General features: G+C 46.4%; 1 long non-coding RNA gene across 14 annotated transcripts in view; it reads right to left on the reverse strand.

The window, feature by feature from the left end:
- The window catches only part of LOC108175821 (uncharacterized), a 265995-nt gene that overhangs the window by 172550 nt on the left and 79424 nt on the right, over window positions 1–14021 (reverse strand). For 3 of the 14 annotated variants that reach the window (XR_011383734.1, XR_011383733.1, XR_011383736.1), the window contains exon 2: window positions 4535–4566. The exons of the other annotated variants lie outside the window; for them this stretch is intronic. This is a non-coding gene — a long non-coding RNA (uncharacterized lncRNA). The remainder of the gene's footprint in view (window positions 1–4534; window positions 4567–14021) is intronic. 14 annotated transcript variants of the gene reach the window in all.

Raw genomic sequence — 14021 nt, forward strand, 5'->3', positions numbered from 1 at the left:
CACAGGTGATCTCTCCCCAAACCGTCCAGGCACCGGTTGGCAGGATTCATGGATGGCATGGTGTGCACCTGTGACTTCAGAAACATAGGCATGGCATGCAGAGGAGGCACTGGGCTGGCCTCCTGATGCACTTGTGCATGGTGCAGATAGTTCAGAGGCAGCAAGTCTAAAAGGGATAACAGTGGGTGGAACAGGAGCTACAGCCTCAGACACAGTGAGCAGGAGGCCAGAGAAGTAACTTCCTGGAAACCACTCCTGTTAAGCCTCTCATGTGCTTGGTGTGGGGAGCAACTCGGACTAGACTAAGTTACTGGAATTAAGACTTATTCTATGCATCTGCTCTCCCACGATATGGCGCTGGGAGAGGAGAAAACAGCTTCTACACAGCTGCCTCCAGTTCAGCCAATAAACTGTAGGACTTGCTCCTGATTGGAGAGCAGCGTACTCGGTGTGTGGGCAGCCGAGTTAGGATTGGCGGAGGAGGACTATAAAGGAGGAGAGAGACGGCATGCACCAGGAACATCTAAGGGGAACATCTAAGGGGAACACCTGTGCAGCCCCCAGAGAGCCGGCCGGCGGTGTGCCGCTCCCCCGTGGAAGTGGGGAATGTGGCAGGGGGAACCGCCCTTCCACGGAGGTGGAAGGGTCGGTAGCCAACCCGGGAAGAACCAGCAGCAAACCCGGGGAGGGCCGAGCAGACGAAAGAACAGTGCAGGGTCCTGTGTCGTTCCTCCACGAAGAGGGGGAGCGACATAATGGTGCCGTGACTCGGATATGAAGCCTAGGCAGGGTTTAGTGTCATTCCTCCATGAAGAGGGGGAGCGACACTTGGAGGGGCATTACAGACCTGTGGCTGGTTTACTGGCTATTCGAATGGGACATGTGGGAGACAACAAACCCCCACACCAGAGGCTGAGGATAAAGCATGAAAAACCAGGTAGGAGCACAAGAATGGGTCTAATAAAGGACCTTCTGCTGGTGAGTGGGTTATCTCCCTTGTTGGAGGGCACAGGGATGTGAGCTGTCTATGCATCATCTAAGATCAGGAGATAGGGACAGAGTGAGCATCTAGATCAGCCATGAGTCCCCGGATCTCATGTCAACGAGATTTCCGGACGACTCCTGGTTCATTAATGGGAATTTGAGTGCTGCAAGGGATATGTAGCAAAAGTAACCTTTTGGGGCACATTCCTCCCTTGATGTATTTAAGGAAATGTGTGAAAGTACTGAATGAATGTTTAAAGACACATATATAACTTTATAAATACCTCTATGCTTTGAAAAATAATATTGTGGGGCTGCACTATGGTATAGTGGGTAAAGTTGCTGCCTGCAGTGCCGGCATCCCATAAGGGTGCCAGTTCAAGTCCCAGCTGCTCCACTTTTTAAATATATTTATTTATTTGAAAGGCAGAGTTTCAGAGAGGCATAGGCATAGGTATAGGCATAGGCAAAGAGAGAAAGAGAGAGAGTGAGAGTGAGAGAGAGAGAGAATCTTCCATCTTGGGCCATCTTCCATTGTTTTCCCAGGCCATAGTAGGAAGCTGGATCGGAAGTGAAGCAGCCAGGTCTTGAACTGGCACCTATATGGGATGCAGGTACTATAAGAGGTGACTTTAGGCCGGCGCCGCGGCTCACTAGGCTAATCCTCCGCCTAGCGGCGCCAGCACACCGGGTTCTAGTCCCGGTCGGGGCGCCGGATTCTGTCCCGGTTGCCCCTCTTCCAGGCCAGCCCTCTGCTGTGGCCAGGGAGTGCAGTGGAGGATGGCCCAGGTGCTTGGGCCCTGCACCCCATGGGAGACCAGGAAAAGCACCTGGCTCCTGGCTCCTGCCATCGGATCAGCGCGGTGCACCGGCCGCAGCGCGCCGTCCGCGGCGGCCATTGGAGGGTGAACCAACGGCAAAAGGAAGACCTTTCTCTCTGTCTCTCTCTCTCACTGTCCACTCTGCCTGTCAAAAAATTAAAAAAAAAAAAAAAAAAAAAAAAAAAAAAAAAGAGGTGACTTTAACCACTATGCCACAGCATTAGCCCCTGCTCCACTTCTGATGTAGCTCCCTGTTAATGTGCCTGGGAAAGCAGCAGACAATGTCCCAAGTGCTTGGGCTCCTACACCCTCGTGGAAGACCTGGATGAAACTCCTGGCTCCTGGCTTCTACCTGGTCCAGCCCCGGCTGTTGCAGCCACCATGGGAGTGAAACGGTGGATGAAGATTTCTCTCTCTCTTTCTCTCTCACTCTCTCTCTCTCTCTATCTCTCTCTCCTCTCTCTAGTGCTGCCTTTCAAATAAACAAATCTTTTTTTAAAAAAGAAAAAGAAAGTTGTTTTTTACTTGTAAAGCTGCATCCTTCCTTCTGGGATGCTTCCCTCTCAAAGGAAGGAGGAAGTCAGGACAACCTTTAATTTACAAATGTGCACACCACAAATACATAAAACATGTATCCTAGAAATAAATACAGATAGAAACCAATCTGTAACATCCACATACCTGACGTTCACAACACATTGGGCTTACAAAACTAATATACACAGCCCCAAAGAGCTCATACAGAATTGGACACACACACTCAAGCTCTTCACAGAGGGGCCACTGAGCCCTCCTCTTCTGTGCTGGAAAGCATGGGGGTCAGAAACACCCAGAGAGATCCTTGCTGATAGTTCCATTGACCATGGGATGACACCAATCACCATGGACGTGTCAGTGCATCAGCCCTGAAACCAGGGACCTCAACATCAGTGGATTGTTGGCCACTCTTTTCCAGAAAGAAAACTCACATTTTGAAAACTTGTGGCACTTAAAGACTCCCGGGTCAACAAGGGTAGGTGAAGCCTGGCCTCTCCCCCTAATCTGTGTTTCTGGGGAGGTTACCTTGTAGGTAGTAAACCTAGACACCAGGTCAGATGGCATGAGGCTGGAGGGATGGTCCTGTCACAGTGCAACCAAAATGGGGTTGTTTGGGGACTTCTCAGAGACCAGGAAATGGCACAGGCCTGAAGGCTACACACTCTGGGAAAGCCAGCTCTGGCCAAAGCAGCATGTCCTAGAGATACTGCCCAGGAGAACTGCAGGGCCAGCTCACTGACTCTCTTGGAAACACCTGGAGTCCACATGCTGTACGCCTCCCACACCTGAGGCGCTCAGGACCCATGGCTGGTTACCACCCTTTACTGACAACACCCCCATGTGAAAGATACCCCTCACCAGGTCACAGGCTGGATGTCTGGTCTGAAAGCCAAGGTGGATGCATAAGGAGACTGTCTATTTTAGGACCCACTAATCCTAGGCCAAGACACTTGGAAAAACTGTTGGATGTGTGTGCACATAGATGTTGCCCATGGACATAGCCAGAAGTCAGGAGCAAGGCCATGGGTCATCCCCAGTCCCCAGGCCATTAATCTTTCCAGAAGTCCCTTGCTTCTACATTGACAGGTGGAAACCCATATCGTATCCACAACAAAAGTTAAAACTCTTAGACAAATACGCATTACACACACATCTGTAAATGTGTGCATGTACTGAACAAACTGCGGAGGAAGTGTACATAACTGTGTATGTACTCCTATTGGTCTACAGAACAGACAGTGGTTCCTTTAACTGTGGAGCTATATGGGATAATCTGACACTGCAGAAGGGAGGAATGTACTATGGCCATTATTTCTAGAGCTGTATATACTCAAAAATACATGCAAACATATGTTTCCAAAGTAAGTAACAGAGAAATAAATCCATGAGTATTATATCCATGATTCTATAACAAGACAATGTACATATACAAATAACTACACACACAACACTGGGGAGCACACACAATCTGACACACTTAGATACACGTATAGTCTATATAATCTAATTGTCCAGGCATTGGGCCCTCCACGTCTCACTGGCAAGCTTGGGGTATAACACACCTGGAGGCCCTTCACTGCCCATTCCAGGGCCCCTTAGTGCACACCAATCACCAGGGCCTTTCCACCAAAACAGCCATGATAACAGGGATCTGAATCTTAGTGGAAAGATGGCCACTCTTTCCACCAAAAGAAAAACACATCCTGTGAATCAGCCACAAGTCTGAGAAACTCAGATACCAACAGAACTGAAGCTAGCCCTCTCTGTGGAGAATTTTCTCACACAGAGAGCTATGTTCTGAGGCTGACTTGGAGGTAGTCCATGAAGACCTGAGTTCTGGTGACATAAGGCTGGTGGCACAAGTCTGCCATGTGAGAGTGCCCTGAGGATAACGTGGGACTTCCGAGGGTCTCCTTGGATGTTGATGGCCCCCACACTCTCGTACAGGAAGGGAGATGGTCAGCCAAGGGCTCCTATGACCTCAACCCAGCCAGGGTTGCACATTTCTGGCCCATGATTGGCAGGTTCTGTTCTGTATGGTATTCATAACTAAAATAGTGCTCTTATAGAAATCCTGGCCTGTATACACTTATGAAAATGTACATAGACATTGAACAAACTCTTAAAGATATATACTTAACTGTCTGACTACTTGTACCACTCTATAAACATACAGAAAATGGTTCCTTTACCTGTATTCTTGCAACCAGGATGCTTCAACTCCCTAGGAGAAAAGAATACATTAACAACATTATTTCTACAAACACAAATACATACAAACATGTACATCACAGGAATAAGTAAAGCATAAAAACACCTGATCCCACATGTATGAGAGTATAACAAGAAAGTGTACATATACAAATAAGTTAGATACACAGCAAAGCACACACAACCACACACATACACACATTTACTTCCTTTGTCTAAAGGCCATTTGGGCCTCCCCTCCAGTATTGGCAATATTGAGTGCGTACACACCCAGGAAATCCCTTCACTGCCATGTCCATGGGTCCATGGCAACACCAATCACCAGGGACATGTCACTGAACTACCTATGGCAACAGGTAGCTCATTAGGGAGCTGAACGCTCTTTCCAAAGATGTTCACTAGAAGGAAAACCCATCTTTTGGTTAAGTCAGAGCTTAGACTCTCAGCTGCCAATGGGTCTGGCAGAAGCTGACCTCTAACCTAAGAACATTCCCTCACACTGTGCTCTCAGTTCACCACGCAGACAGTACACATACATGGCATCAGGCTGGATGGACAACCCTACCAGGAATGGACTTCAAGGAGGATGTTTGGGGACTTACAGAAGCCAGGCCCAGACCCTGAACACTATGCCCTATTACAGAGCTGGCTCTACCTATAACTCCCTTGTCCTAGAGGCCAATGTAGCTACCTAGAGGACGGGCTCACTGACTCATTGAGAAACAACTAGAAACCATGTGTCTTAGGCCTCCCACATTGAAAACCCAGGACTCTCAGCACCAGTGTGATCCTGGCATTCCCGATTGGAGAAGGGCTTTCAGGAATAAAACAAAGCCTAGAGGACAAAAGGGAAATGACAAATGACCCTGACCACTTGAAGTTTAAACATAACACAGAAGCAGCGTGAAAACAGCCAACGCTATGGGGATCATCTGTGCGAATGCACATACGCAAAGGATGCTGCCTGCCCATTAAGTGGTGCCCTAGAAACATGTGTAATTTCTGGGTTTCTTTAAAGAAATGTTTAAAAGATACTGGTTTCACCTGAACATAACCCTACCTTTCAACCCAGCCCATCCCACTCCTTGGACTTTACCCAAAGGAATTTAAATTGGCAAACAAAAAAGTGGTCTGCACCCTAATGTTTATTGCAGCTCAATTCACAATAGCTAAGACCTGGAACCAACCTAAATGCCCATCAACGGTAGACTGGATAAAGGAATTATGGGATATGTACTCTTTAGAATACTATACCGCAGTAAAAAAAAAAAAAAAAAACAATGAAATCCAGTTATTTGCAACAAAATGGAGGAATCTGGAACACATCATGCTGAGTGAAATAATCCAGTCCCAAAGGGACAAATATCATATGTTCTGCCTGATCGGTGACAACTAACTGGGCACCAAAGGGGAAACCTGTTGAAGTGAAATGGACACTATGAAAAACGGTGACTTGATCAGCATAGCCCTGACTGTTAATGAACAACTTAATACGTTATCCCTCTTAGTATTTTTTTTTGTCTGTTCTACTTAATATGACTGGTTTAATTCTGTAATTAATACACAGTTATTCTTAAGTGTTGAAAATTAACTGAAATGTGATCCAGGTTTAACATAAGAGTGGGAATAAGAGAGGGAAGAAATGTATAATTTGGGACATGCTCAAGCTGACTTGCCCCAAATGGTAGAGTTAGAAACATACCAGGGGATTCCAATTCAGTCCCATCAAGGTGGCATGTACCAATGCCATCTCACTAGTCCAAGTGATCGATTTCTGTTCACAATTGATCATAATGATAGGACTAAGAGTCAAAGGGATCACATAAACAAGTCTAATGCCTGCTAATATTAACTGATAGAATAAATAAAGGGGAGAGTGATCCAACATGGAAAGCGAGATACTCAGCAGACTCATAGAATGGCACATGTCCTAAACAGCACTCTGGCCTCAGAATCAGCCCTAAAAGCATTCAGATCCAGCTGAAAAGCCCATGAGAGTATTTCAGGCATGGAAAGCCAAGACACTCTGGCAAAAAAAAAAAAAAAAAAGACTTAAATGAAAGATCTCTGTGAGTGAGATCCCAGTGGACAGAACAGGTCTTCAAAGAAGGAGGTACCTTTCTCTGAAGGGAGGAGAGAACCTCCACTTTGACTATGACCTTGTCTAAACAAGATAAGAGCCGGTGAACTCAAAAGGCTTCCATAGCCTTGGAAACTCATGACTGGAGCATAGGGAGATTACTGATGCCATAAACAGGAGTGTCAATTTGTAAAGTCAACACCAGGAGTCACTGTGCACTTACTCCTCATGTAGGATCTCTGTCCTTAATGTGCTGTACATTGAGATTTAATGCTATAACGAGTACTCAAACAGTATTTTTCACTTTGTGTTTCTATGTGGGTGCAAACTGTTGAAATCTTTACTTAATGTATACTAAACTGATCTTCTGTATATAAGAAAATTGAAAATGAATCTTGATATGAATGGAAGGGGAGAGAGAGTGGGAAAGGGGAGGGTTGCAGGTGGGAGGGAAGTCATTGTCGGGGGGAGCCAATGTAATCCATAGGCTGTACTTTGGAAATCTATATTCATTAAATAAAAGTTAAAAAAAAATAAAAGATACTGGTTTCAGCATTACCTACTGTAATGAGAAAATCTGCTCTCTCTTTCTTGATCTCTCTTGCCCTCTCCTCCAGCCTGTCAGGTTTCCCCCACCTGACGATAAACATTTTCCCTTACTCTGGTGTTTGGTGTGTTTTGTGGTGACCTTTCATTGGCTCCAAAACCTGGGGCCAGACTCTGCCCTCAACCTTGCTTTCCTCTCGGGGATGTGAGCTGCTTTGAGATCCTGGAATTCTGCCAACGACAAAACTCAACCCCGGACTTCCTTCACCTCTGAACACTCTGCAATCTCCATCCACACACCAGCCCTCCAAATTTCTGAGGTAATGAAGAACCAAAGTGACTCCATTTTAAAACAATAAAAAAAGCAGCCTCCATTTCCCATAGCAGACCCGGGTCCTTGTAAAAGCAGGCGTTCAGGCATTCCGGAGATATCAAAGCTTACCAGGGACAGCTAGCTCGGTAGACCAAGGACAGCACAGTAGAGATTGCTAAACAAAGTAACTCCCTGTACCCAGAGCTTCCATGCTGTATGTAACTCTTTTTTCCTGCTGATGTAGCCCCTTTTTCCTTTAAAAACTCTCCCAAACAAAGACCGGGGCCTCACTCCTTCCTCCGCTGTGCCGGTAGGTTGGATGGGGTCCCTGTCACGGCTTGTACTCCCGAATAAACCTTGCTTTTGCAGTTCGGTGTAATCGACTCTCTGGGGGTCTCTGTGGGGATCTAACGATCTGGGCACAACATATTTTTTGGTGCCCAACAGTAAGACGTGGCAGGTGGAGGATCCTCTTATTTAGACTCTATGGGTTATGGTTCTATGCAACTTTGCCCCAAAGTCCTGGTACCAGGCACCACATCTCCTACGGCCTCATGCCTCCATACTCTGTGTCCAGGCAATAGCATGTGTGGGTGACAACTCAACCCCGTTTCCCTTCTATGGGTTATGTCCAGGGCTCCAATGGGTGCATGGGTAATGACCCACCCTCTGTTCCCATATCCTCCCGTCAGATGGCTGTGATCTCAGGGATCCCCAATATCTGCCTGATTCTACAGGTCACCAGGAGAGCTTCTCCCCATGTTCTAGTTAATCCTCCTCTCGGTGGTCTCCTACCTTGACAACCAGTTCAAGATCTCTATCTGTGAACATTTGGAAAAGTGGAAGATTTCCTATGTCCAAGCTTTCTCCTGTCTCAGCTCTAAACCTCCTCTGGCTCAAGTTCTCGATTTCCTGGTCCCAGGAGTGAGCATTTCCTAGATGTATCTCTCCCAACCCACATGAAATAAAGATCAACACTACTGGCCCTGCAAACCAGCCAGCTTACCAGGTTAATTACTATTTCCAGACATATCTCCTTTTCCCTAACTGCCCCTTGCTCTGTCACCTATCAGATTTCCTCCTTAGGAATCTCTGGAGGGGTGTCCATCCACTCTCATGGATATTCTGCCCCATTAAGCCTAACACAATGAACAGTCTCCAGTGGACTTCTTGTCCATGGCACATCGGCCCCAGCCCACAGTCACCTTGGGACCTGTCTGCCAGCTGCCTGAACTTTTGTTTCAGAGGCAGTCCCGAGTGGCTGACTGTTGACTAGGGCATCGTTGGCCTAAGGTCTTCCTTGGGTAAAAAGAAAAGTAGACTCGCTGTCTCTACAGATTGGTGAGAGTCTCATTTTCATTTCCTTCTGTGCCGCTCATCCTTGAACTCTAGATGCATGAACACATTTTCTTTGAATTCACAGACTCTACAGACAAGGCCCTCAACTCTAGATGCATGAACACATTTTCTTTGAATTCACAGATTCTACAGACAAGGCCCTCTACCCACAAGAATTGAGCGACCTTTCTCCCAGTCTTGGTTGGGATCAGCTCCGCAGCCTCTCTGTCCTCAGTAGTGGTCTCAGGAGCAGCTTTCGGCCACAATGTTATCTCAACCAACCTACTGCAAACAACTCCAACAGTTACAAGAGGAGGTCACTAGGCCCATCGAGACCTCAGTTGATGCCATCTGAGGTCTCCAAAGCCATATTGCCTCACTAACCGATGTGGTACTATGGAATAGATGGACCTTAACTGTGTTGTTATTATATTAATCAATAAGGTCAGGCAAAACTACATCCATCAAACAGTCTTACAGAGTCCAGAGACTCCCCCCTCATTTCCTCTCCTCTATGAAATCCTCTCATTACTTAGTTAATGCCACTCTTATGACCACTGGCTGCTATCCTCACCCTGTCTTTTATACTACAGTGTCTGTTTACAGGAGGTGATAATGGAACGAACCAAAGCCTGCACCAGTCAGGTGGTAAACCCAATGCTGCTGCAGGGATATACTTGGCTCCCCACCCAGGAGATAGCAGCTTGAGGCATCACCCCATGCCAGCAGAGAGTAACTTGTTGTCCCATGTCAACAGAAAGTAGCTCTAAAGACAGATCATCATCCCTCCACCCCTCCTGGACTTTGGGGGCTGATGTGACCCCGTATAACACTTGCTTTAATTTTTTTTCACAGGCAGAGTGGACAGTGAGAGAGAGAAACAGAGAGAAAGGTCTTCCTTTGCCGTTGGTTCACCCTCCAATGGCCGCCGCGGCCGGCGCACTGCAGCCGGCGCACCGCGCTGATCCGATGGCAGGAGCCAGGAGCCAGGTGCTTTTGCTGGTCTCCCATGGGGTGCAGGGCCCAAGCACCTGGGCCATCCTCCACTGCACTCCCTGGCCACAGCAGAGAGCTGGCCTGGAAGAGGGGCAACCGGGACAGAATCCGGCGCCCCGACCGGGACTAGAACCCGGTGTGCCGGCACCACTAGGCGGAGGATTAGCCTAGTGAGCCGCAGCGCTGGCAACACTTGCTTTATTAAAAAAAAAAAAAAGGTGGGGGGAATTTTAGTAAAATGGTGCAAATCTACTCCCTGGACACCATCCTCAGCTCTAGCCCCCACCACCACTGCTAGAAGCCAGATGACAAAATGGCCCAACCACAGGTGTCAGCTCCACCCCCACTCCAATAGGATTCGCTGCTATTTCCCAGCCCCCTGCAAAGTTTTAATAGGACACGCTTCCTGAACACGTGCTCTCTCTCTTCATGTCTCTCTCGACTTCTTTCTCTCGCTTACTCTCTTGCCCTCTCCCCTCTGCCTGTCAGGTTTCCCCCACATGACAATAAACCTTTTCCCTTAAAAAAATTAGAAAATCTGAGAGGTGGGGATTTCAGACATTCAGTGAGAGAGGGCACCTTAAATAAATTCCTGTACGTCCGTACACACAATACTACGGATCTGCAGTTCAACTTGTGTTTGAGTGAGGAAATCACGAGTGACAAAATAGTAAATGCAAAAAGCAAGTTACATAACTTCCCTGGTTGAAAAATGGTATGCACATTTATTTTTTAAAAAATCACATGTGGGGGCCAGCGCTGTGGCACACAGTGAGTTAAAGCCCTGGCCTGCAGTGCTGGTATCCTATATGGGCACTGGTTTGAGCCCCAGATATTCCACTTCTGATCCAGCTCCCTGCTAATGTGCCTGGGAAAGCAGTGGAAGATGGCCCAAGTCCTTGGGCCCCTGCACCCACATGGGAGACCCAGGAGAAGCTCCTGGCTCCTGGCTTCAGATCAACTCAGCTCCAACCACTGAGGTCATCAGGGGAATGAACCAGCGGATGGAAGAGATCTCTCGATCTCTCTCTCTCTCTCTCTCTAACTCCTTCAAATAAATAAAATAAATCTTTTTAAAAAATCATATATGGAGAAAGACACTAAGGTAACTGAAGCAATTTCAGAAAATGGGAATTAAGTGCCTTCCATGTCAACATTTTTCTATTAACTAATAAAACCCATGTAGTATTGTCAGAAGGAGTGACACATTGGTCAATGCAGAACAGACACTCAACCAAGTACGACCACACATTTCCACCTATATTCTGCACACATAACCACAAGCCCATACTGAGAATGGCATATCTCCAAAGTCACATAGGATGTGCAAGCCCACCACAATCCAAGACCCACTTTCAAAGAACTTGGACATGTGGTAAAACCCATCTTATTCCACTAGAAAGCATATGAAAATATAAACACTAAATGCTATCTAAGTCAAATCTTCACACTTGACTCAAATACACCCACACTGTCCACATTTACAATGCCCAGAGCCCCAGATACAACATTTCCTCAAGTAGATAATCTGCTTTGTATTATTACTCCCTTCATTTTCATTACTGCTGTTTTTTCTATAGAAGCTGGAGTGGGAACAGGATAGACAGTTTAGCCACCTGCAGACAATAATCTAGCACACACAGGAGCTTTAGTAGATTTACTATCTTTGCACTTCACCTGGCAGGTATCTCATCAATTTTTGGAGCCACCAATTTCATCATGATAGTTAATATTAAATCACTTACTACACCCCAACCATTTGTAGGATCACTATTATTTACAAATATAATCCTCCTGGGACCAGCATTGTGGCACAGCAGCTTAAAGCCCCAGCCTACAACACCAGCATCCCATATAGGCACCGGTTCGAGTCTCAGCTGCTCCACTTCCAATCCAGCTCTTTGCTAGAGCCTGAAGGCAGTGGAAGATGGCCCAGGTCTTGGAACTGTGCACCTGCACTGGAGACCTCGAAGAGGCTCCTGGCTCCTGGCTTCCGATCAGCACAGCTCTGGCCACTGCAGCCATCTGGGGAGTGAACCAGTGGATAGGGGACACTCTCTCTCTCTCTCTCTCTCTCTCTCTCTCTCTCTCTCTCTCTCTCTCTCCTTTAAAGTTTTATTTATTTGAGAGAGAAAGAATCCTCCTATTATCTCTTCCAGTACTAGAAACAAGAATTACAATACTATTAACAGACTGAAATCTAAACACCACTTCTTTTACCAAACAGGAAGAAGATCCCAGTTTTATACCAAAATCTATTCTTTGATTCTTTGATCACCCCAAAGGACCTGCAGTATTCTACCAGACTTTGGAATAATTCCACACATTGTAACCTAATATTCTGAGAAAAAAAAGGAAGCAATGGAGCATGGAGGAATAGTTTGAGCTATAATATCCACTAGTTTTTAGAGTTCATTATCTGAGCTCACCATATTATTTGTGGTAGGAATGTACAGTGACACATGAGCATATTTCATATTAGCCTCATGATCATTGCTTTTCCCACATAAGTGTTGCTATTTTAGCAGTAAAATGTTTAGTTTACTAGAACCCTCATATGGAGGTAATATCAAATGATCCCACCCATACAGTGAGCCTTGGGTTTTATCTTTCTATTTACTGTTAGATGCCCAAGGCATTGCTCTAGCCAACTCATTCCTAGACACCGTTCTTCATGACGCATACTGTGCCACACCACATTTCCACTGTGTCTTGTCTGTAGATCTGCATTCACAATCGCAGCAGGAGTCACATATTGACTTTTACTACTTTCAGCATATACACTTGAGTCTCCCTGAGTTACAATTTACTTAATTATATTTGTAGCATAAATCAATATTTTTCTTGCATAATTGGGCATACCATGACAATACTCCAACTTTCCTGATGAAATTTCAACAAGAAATACTGCATCATCAACGGGGTCATTTCTTTCTTTTCTTTTCTTTTCAACTATTGGGCAGAGTTAGACAGTGAGAGAGAGAGACAGAGAGAAAGGTCTTCCTTCCATTGGTTCACCCCCCAAATGGCCGCTATAGCCAGCGTGTTGTGCCGATCCGAAGCCAGAAGCCAGGTGCTTTTCCTGGTCTCCCACACGGGTGCAGGCGCCCAAGCACTTGAGCCATCCTCCACTGCCCTCCCAGGCCACAACAGAGAGCTGGACTGGAAGACGAGCAACTGGGACCAGAATCCGGCGCCCACATGGGATGCTGGCACCACAGGCGGAGGATTAACCAAGTGAGCCACGGCGCCAACCCCAGGGTCATTTATTTCATTAAGAGCTATTATAGTAATAATTTGTGTTATTTGAGAAGTTTTTGCCCCAGAACAAGAAGTCACAGTAATTTAACTGTCAGAAACCTCAAATGACTACACAGTGCTCACGAGCACATCACACACTTGAAGAGCCAGCTTATGTAAAATCCTAAATTAACAACAGAAGGAATCCTGCAGGGGTTGTGGCACAGAAGGCTAAGCCTCTGCCTGCTACACTGGCATCCCATATGGGTGTCAGTTCATGTCCTGGCTGCTCTTCTTTTGATCCAGCTCTCTGCTTCTGGTTTGGGAAAGCTGTAGAAGATGGCCCAAATGCTTCAGCCCTGCACCCTCATGGGAGACCCCAAGAAAGCTCCTGGCTCCTGGCTTCTGGCCAGCCCAGCTCCAGTTGTTGCAGCCATTTGGGGACTGAACCAACGGATGGAAGGCATTTCTCTGTCTCTGCCTCTGTCTATAACTCTGCCTCTCAAATAAATAAATAAAATCTTTAGAAAAAATAATTTAAAAAACAACAAAGGAAGGAATCGAACACCTTACAACCCTTCCTTGATAAAAATATAAGTAAAAATATTACATAACTTTGTTAAGGTTAATTTATAGATTGAAATCTTTCAGATCCTTATGGCATATCCACTTCAACTAGCATTCCAAGATGCTACATCATCCATTACAGAAGAACTACACCCTCATGACTCCACCCTACTAATCTTTTTTTTTGCAGGCAGAGTGGACAGTGAGAGAGAGAGACAGAGAGAATGGTCTTCCTTTGCCGTTGGTTCACCCTCCAATGGCCGCCACGGCCGGCGCACTGCGGCCAGCGCACCGCGCTGATCCAATGGCAGGAGCCAGGTGCTTATCCTGGTCTCCCATGGGGTGCAGGGCCCAAGCACTTGGGCCATCCTCCACTGCACTCCCTGGC

This window comes from Oryctolagus cuniculus, chromosome 17 (assembly GCF_964237555.1).
Source record: "Oryctolagus cuniculus chromosome 17, mOryCun1.1, whole genome shotgun sequence".
In the NCBI taxonomy this organism is placed as follows: domain Eukaryota; kingdom Metazoa; phylum Chordata; class Mammalia; order Lagomorpha; family Leporidae; genus Oryctolagus; species Oryctolagus cuniculus.